The 7,971-nt window shown below is 41.4% G+C and overlaps 1 long non-coding RNA gene across 1 annotated transcript; it reads right to left on the bottom strand.

Moving 5' to 3' along the window:
- Window positions 1-622: 622 nt before the first annotated feature.
- On the bottom strand, window positions 623-4,425 carry LOC129710967 (uncharacterized). Its single transcript, XR_008725765.1, has 2 exons — window positions 3,642-4,425; window positions 623-1,473 (listed from the first exon to the last, which is right to left on the bottom strand). It is a non-coding gene; the product is annotated as an uncharacterized LOC129710967 (long non-coding RNA).
- Between the last annotated feature and the right edge of the window lie 3,546 nt (window positions 4,426-7,971).

Here is a 7,971-nt window from a genome sequence, read left to right as displayed (position 1 = left end):
ATTAAGCGCACAGTAGCGCAGTGGTTTCAGTTGCTGCTTCATAAAGCCAGAGAAACAGATTTGATCTTGACTATGGTTGCTATCTGTACAAAGTTTGTACGTTGTCCCTATGACCACACGGGTTTTCTCTGGGTTGTCCGATTTTCTCGAACAAACTAAAGAGTTGTAGGTTTGGAGATTAGTTGGCTTCTGTAAATTGTCCCTAGGGTGTAAGATAGAACCTGGGTACAGGTGAGCGTGGTCAACGCAGATTTGGTGGGCCAAAGGACCTGTTTCCATTTTGTATCTCTAAACTAAACTATTCAGACTTACAAACAGTCTTTCCTGGTAAAGTAGCAGTTCACTTCCATTTCTTCTATTCTGATTACCGAGCCCACGGAGTCAGCCAATCTGCATTTGCAGTTTTCCACTATTGAAGAGACCACAACTTACCAAATAGTGAAAGGCCTGGATAGAGTGAATGTTGAGAAGATGTTTCCATTAGTGGGAGAGTCTAAGAACAGAAACCATATCCTCAGAATAAAAGGACATAACTTTAGAAAGGAGATGAGGAGGAATTTCTTTAGTCAGAGGGTGGTGAATCTGTGGGAGATTCAAAAATCACAAATGCTCTTGAGACAAATTCAGACAAAGAAGTGTTTTTATTAATTTCATATTCTGCAGAATAGGTGTCTCTCCTCTGATGTCCCCTGGAGGCACAAAGAAAATGGAGATGCTTTCTATCTTTATACCCTTCTTCACTGTGGTCACTACCTCAGGTCTCCCCATCGAGTTTCGTCCAATCATAACATAAAGCCCACGTTCCCACGAGAAAGTCCAGGAATGTCTCGGACCATTTCCTGACGTCAAGACTCCCAAGGCCTTCTGCTGAAGTTGTTATCTGTTTGCTACTTTTTATCTAGAATTTCTCTCTGTTCTGTATATTGTTACTTTATTCTACCAGCAGTCTGGCTTCTGCTGATAAGCTCATTTCTTTCTAAGTTATATTTTTCAGAGTTCTAGTATAATTCAACCATCCCTATTAACCCTTCTCTCACAATCCACCATTTTTCTTTTTGCTACGCATCTTTTGAATTATACTATATCTTCCTTTTCTAGTGCTAGCAGCAGATTCTTCGCCTCCCTATCCTCCTCTCGCTAGTCATACTGTGTTCTGAAGGCCAGCGCAGGGAATAATACAACATCCGAATAGGCACAAAGTCAATGGTTCCTTCCCTTCACGCACAGTCTACGGGCTGATATTGTCTGGTGGGGCCTCCACAGGACCCTTAAATCGGTTTGCGTGTGTCCACCCTTTTTCTTTTGTTCGTACTGCTGTCTCGGTGATTAATAACACAAGGTAGGGTCCAGTCCACTTTGGTTGCAGCTTTTCTTCCTTCCATGATTTTACAAGATCCCAGTTCTCTGCTTTCACAGAATGGATTGGCAAGTCGAGATGGGGACTCTGTGCCAACAGCTCCTTGGTTTTTAATTCTGTAATAGAATGAGATACTGCCAGTAAACAGTTCCTTAAGAAAACATCATTACCATGGTGGGTATTCCTTCTATCTTTCCCAAATAATAAAAACCTAACTTGTTCAACCTTTCTCTGTATCTTAGTTGCTGAAACCCAGTCAACATTCTAATTGATCTCCTCTGTACTCTCTATTTTAACCTTTTTCCTATAATTATTATGCCTACCAAAATTATGCACCATACTCCACAATTGACCTCACCAATACCTTGTACAATTTAACATTACAACCCAACTTCTATACACAATGCTCTGATTTATAAAGGCCAACACACCAAAATCTTTCTTTACCATCCTTTCTACACGAGATTCCACCTTCAGGGAATTATACACAGTTGTTCCTAGATCCCTCTGTTCAACTTCATTCCTCAATTCACAATCATTTACCATGTAAGTCTAATTTGAATTTGGCCTGCCAAGTTGTATCACCTCACACTTATCAACATTAAATCCATCTGTCATGTTTCAACCCACTCTTCCAAATGACCTAAATCTCTCTGTACATTTTTTAAAATCTACTTAATTATTCACAACACCACGTATCTTAGTATCATCTACATACTTCTTAATCTATCTTACCACACCAACATCCATATTATTGATTCACATGACAAACAACAGTGGTCCCAACACACATCCCTGAGGTACCCCTCTAGTCATTGACCTCCAACCTGATAAACATCCATCCACCATTACCCTCTGACATTTCCCAACAGTACAGTCACTTTTAATCCATCTTGCTATTCCTTACTAACCACTTCTTAACCAACCTTATTTCCTTTATTGAACTTTGTCAAAGGCCTTACTGAAGTTCACCACTTTAACCTCATCAATTTTCCTAATAACCTCTTTTAAGAAAAATCAAGATTAGTCAAATGTCACAATCACAAATCCATGCTAATTCTTCCTAATCCTATCCCATTTATCCAAATTCCTATAATATTGTCTTTAGTATCCTTTCCATTATTTCCCACCACTGATGTCAAACAAGTTCTTGTTAAAACTCTACTCTTCTTTGTCCTCCTGTTCAATTACCTCAGGGCTATTGTCTATTCGTACCTGTGGGCCAGCCCTCATGTAATTATTGAAATCGTACTAGGTATCTCAACCTTCTAAACGAACATCGGTCGGTGATTTAGAAAACTCATACATACACCTTGTCTTCAGGTTTAAAGGGTCCTTCTTCCTGGTCCATCTCCGACAGCTTTTACTTTACCTTTACCTTATTAACTGTTTCATATGTTCATAAATAGACTTGTATATCATTATTAACTGTTTCATATACTTTTTAAATTCTAATCGGTAACTGTTCCAAACTCGGTCCCTTGCAGGAACTTCTCCATTGTGTCACCTGCTGGTTAGTTTGCATGCAACATTTCTTCAGTGCCAATGGCAGAGCATTACACAAATCTTATTTATTTTAACCTTCAATGTTCCATTTATTCTTTTCATCAAATGAAAACAATCCGTTGTCAAAGCTGATTTCTGTAGGTTTACCAAACCTCTTAATTACCTTATTCAACATAAACGACACTACAGTGCTCATACCTAAATCGATTCAGACTTACCCTGGACATCTCTTCCAGATGCTGTTTCAGCTGCTTTGTCTGCATTTTAATTTAACTTCTTTGACATGTACTTTTTCCATTTCACCATACAATTTCAAAATTCCCAATCTAGTCTGAACTATATCCTACCTTTCCCAAGGTCATCATCTGCTGTCTTATATTCTGAAGTATTTCTCTCTCTTCACTTGTGGAACAAACCAACAAATTGTCCACATCAACAAATACTTTCTAAGGGTATACCATATAACCATATATCGAACCTGCCACCACCACCTTCACTGGAAGCTCATTCCACACAGCTACCACTCTCTGAGTAAAGAAGTTCCCCCTCAACTTTCAACTCTGCCTTTCCCATCTAATTAAAAAAACCTACCTCATCCTGGCCTTTCTTGACATCCTTCCTTAAATCCCTTTCTCTCTCTTGGGGACCCCAGTCCAGTTAGGGCTTATAATCTCCAGATTAATTTCACTCCTGATAGGACTTTGAGGAAAAGTTCCCCAAGACATGTATTATTGGCATGTAATTCTCTGGCCCCGCTTGGTTCCCTCATAGGACTCACTTGTGTCAGTTCATCACTTATTTCAGTCTTTTCAACCAGGGGCCTTGTTCATTGACATTGACCGCAGAGACCAACTGTTTGCTGAATCGGGGGTTGGAAATAAATGACAATCCCACCACCTCCTTCAATTCTGCTTGACTTTAAGAAGAATGACTTCCACCACAATAGTTCATAATATAATGTCCACATGCCTTCTTTTTCTTGTTCATTTTCAACTCTCCACCTTTTCATTCCCCTTTGTTCCTTGGGGTTCACCTTAAGTGGGTAACATTTGCTGAGGGGCCTGCATACCCTCGGTCATGACGGCATCCAACCAGAAGATGGCGCTGTAGCCGGTAAGTTTGTGAGCGGCGGCCATGTTTGTAGTCTTTTGTCGGCCCGGTTGTAACAATTTACATCATCTTTATCTGACACTTAGTGGTTCCCACTACTTTTACCAATGGTGCCTTCAAATCTTTCATGGCCAATAATCGTCCCACGTTCTCCTCCTCCAAAGCCCTAATCCATTTCCTTCCCCATCAGGGATATAGGGTGAGGCATTTTTATTTATTATTTATTTTAATTTTTTTATTTTAATTTTTTTAGCCCTCTCAGTTTATGGGTGCCCCAAGGGATAATCTGTCATCCTGTCGTCTCCTACTTCTGTTTCTCTCTCTCTCTCTCTCTCTCTCTCTCTCTCTCTCTCTCTCTCTCTCTCTCTCTCTCTCTCTCTCTCTCTCTCTCTCTCTCTCTCTCTCTCTCTCTCTCTCTCTCTCTCTCTCTCTCTCTCTCTCTCTCTCTCTCTCTCTCCTCTCTCCTCTCTCTCTCTCTCTCTCTCTCCTCTCTCTCTCTCTCTCTCTCTCTCTCTCTCTCTCTCTCTCTCTCTCTCTCTCTCTCTCTCTCTCTCTCTCTCTCTCTCTCTCTCTCTCTCTCTCTCTCTCTCTCTCTCTCTCTCTCTCTCTCTCTCTCTCTCTCTCTCTCTCTCCTCTCTCTCTCTCTCTCTCTCTCTCTCTCTCCTCTCTCTCTCTCTCTCTCTCTCTCTCTCTTCTCCTCTCTCTCTCTCTCTCTCTCTCTCTCTCTCTCTCTCTCTCTCTCTTCCTCTCTGTGTCTCTGTCTTTCCTCTCTCTCTCTCTGACTCATAGAAACATAGAAACATAGAAATTAGGTGCAGGAGTAGGCCATTCGGCCCTTCGAGCCTGCACCGCCATTCAATATGATCGTGGCTGATCATCCAACTCAGTATCCTGTACCTGCCTTCTCTCCATACCCTCTGATCCCCTCAGCCACAAGGGCCACATCTAACTCCCTCTTAAATATAGCCAATGAACTGGCCTCAACTACCCTCTGTGGCAGAGAGTTCCAGAGATTCACCACTCTCTGTGTGAAAAAAAAAGTTCTTCTCATCTCGGTTTTAAAGGATTTCCCCCTTATCCTTAAGCTGTGACCCCTTGTCCTGGACTTCCCTAACATCGGGAACAATCTTCCTGCATCTAGCCTGTCCAACCCCTTAAGAATTTTGTAAGTTTCTATAATCCCCTCAATCAATCTCTAAATTCTAGAGAGTATAAACCAAGTCTATCCAGTCTTTCTTCATAAGACAGTCCTGACATCCCAGGAATCAGTCTGGTGAACCGTCTGTATCTCTGTGCCTGGCTCTCTCTCTCTCTCTCTGTCTGTATCTCTGTGTCTCGGTGTCTGTATCTCTCTCTCTCTCTGTTTCTCAACTTGAATGTCTACCATAAAACAACAAACCATAAAAGCTGGTCATGTTTCATCAATTAACTTATTTCCAATTATTTCAATCCATATTCACCATTATTTTAAATGTCCAATTCCTAGCACTAGTAACAATTTTCCAAATTAACTTTACTGACAAGAAATCTAAAAGAACATCAAGAAACGATTAAAAGAAAATCAAAAGCTGATTTTTACAACTTCCCTTTTTCAGGTTACGAGGATACAAAGAGTTAATTGTACAGCTTGTTCGCAATCCAATTTGAACTACAGTACAAATGCTCGCCCCCGCCACTGTGTTCAATTTTACAACTTGCTCATTCCAACCTTTCATCTTACAACCATTCGTTCCAAACCGGTTTTTACATACAAATCACATTCGTTCCGTTCTTACTTCAAATAGATTATTCATTTTATATTTTCTCCCTGTCCTGCACTCTTGTCCCTGGCCTTTGCCGTCTTCTTATCTGCTAATTTCGGGAGTAACTCCCTCATCATCCTGTCTCTCTCTGTTCCTTATTTGCTGTTTTTCTACTGCCTGCAACATAATCTTTACTACTTGTTTTTCACTTCTGTGAAAAGGAATTGATCTAACTGTTCTTGTCAGACCTAAAGAATCTTCAAGGAGGCTATTTAACAAACCCCCTTCCCCCTCAGGGTCCTCTCCTAGGTACCTCCCAATGGGGTCTAATTTCAACCGAACTTATCTTCCCCTTCTGCCCTTTGACTCCCCGTCCTGTTGGCCGGGTGATTTTCGTCCACCCCGGCCCCTGTCTCTCTTTCCTTTGGGTATTTTGGCCCCCTCCGGCTCTGCATTTGTCCCAACGGATTATACCTTATCATGTTGGCTTCTCCAACCCCTGGGTATTTCCTGCCCTCCAGGGTCCAGCATTTGCCCCAACGGACTATTGGGCAGAATGCGGGGATTTGGCCCACAGCCTTTTCCCCTCCCTTTTTCTAAACACCGTGTTTAATTACCTTATTTATCATCATCATATTCTTAATACCATGTTCATCATATTCTCAATACAGTGTTCATCATACCTGCCTTGCCCGTACAAGGTCTTTCCACAATCGCCCAGGAAGTACTTTATTAGTCATTGTTCCTACCTGGGTTCTGTGCACAGAAATTGCTCGATTGATTTTTCACGATTTCCAACTACTCCCACTTCTTTGCCGAGTCTCTGTGTGGTCCGGATACTACTGCTTAAACAGCTGATGGCAAGCAAGGAGTCTGAGACTGCTGAACTCAGCAGGGTGCACCTTCCCTTCGTCCGTCTACTCCCGTCAGCTGTCTAGAGTATTGGATCCCGGACGAGCCCCCAAGTTGTGAGATTCAAAAATCACAAATGCTCTTGAGACAAATTCAGACAAAGAAGTGTTTTTATTAATTTCATATTCTGCAGAATAGGTGTCTCTCCTCTGATGTCCCCTGGAGGCACAAAGAAAATGGAGATGCTTTCTATCTTTATACCCTTCTTCACTGTGGTCACTACCTCAGGTCTCCCCATCGAGTTTCGTCCAATCATAACATAAAGCCCACGTTCCCACGAGTCCAAAGTCTCAGGACCATTTCCTGACGTCAAGAATCCCAAGGCCTTCTGCTGAAGTTGTTATCCTGACGTCAAGTACTCCCAAGGCTGGCTTCTGCTGAAAGCTTGTTATCTGTTTGCTACTTTTTCAACCTCTAGAATTCTCTCACAAATATCAAATTCTCTCACAGCATGGTCGACTCGTGGTCCTAGGAGGTCCTATGAGATCACTGAATCCCTCCTTCATGCTTGAGGGAGGTGTCTGCCTACTCGCGGCCTCATTTAGGTCGCGGCAAATTTTTCAACATGTTGAAAAAATTTCTATGAGTAAAAATTGGTCGGCATGGTTCTTTAGAACTCATAGTGCAGTGGAGTGGGGTCGCTATGTAGTTACAGGCAGTAAAGGGCAGCCATAGACAATCTCCTTCACTGACTGGGCATTTTAATTGGCTCATTGGAGTTTTTAGGACCAAGAACACTTTATGACACTTTATAAATATTCTTGTTTTGTTTTTTGTATGCTGTTTCAAACTTGGTTTTTATTCTTTTATTCTGTTCGAAATAAATAATAAAATAAATAAATAAATAAATAGGGGGGAAAAAGAAAAAACGACCGGTAATGTAAATAGTAAGATTAAACAAGAACTTACCAGTTCGAAGTTTGATCGTTATTTTATGAGGAGTACGCTGAGGGAATACGTGAAGAATCCCGCCAGGACGCATGCGTGTCATTCTTCAAAGCAGCGGTGTGAAATCACAGATAACTGTAATGACTGAACATAGTAAGATTAGAGAAGAAAATACCAGTTGAGTATATGATCAAGGGTGGGAGCGGAGGGCACGTATTCCCTCAACGTACTCCTCATAAAATAACGATCAAACTTCGAACTGGTAAGTTCTCGTTTAATCTTACTATTTTACTTCGGAGTCACGTGAGTGACTACATGAAGATTCCAAAGCTCTGTGATTTCATGCTGTGGAAACGAGTCCATGCATCACATCTGCCTTAATTGACTGTGGGAGGAATTGTGTTAACATGTTTAGACATTAATCCAACATTGAAATCCATGATAAATTGTTAACAA

This window comes from Leucoraja erinacea, chromosome 2, assembly GCF_028641065.1.
Source record: "Leucoraja erinacea ecotype New England chromosome 2, Leri_hhj_1, whole genome shotgun sequence".
Lineage (NCBI taxonomy): Eukaryota > Metazoa > Chordata > Chondrichthyes > Rajiformes > Rajidae > Leucoraja > Leucoraja erinaceus.
Note: the sequence above shows the minus strand (reverse complement) of the source record. Positions and strands in the feature narration are given on the sequence as shown.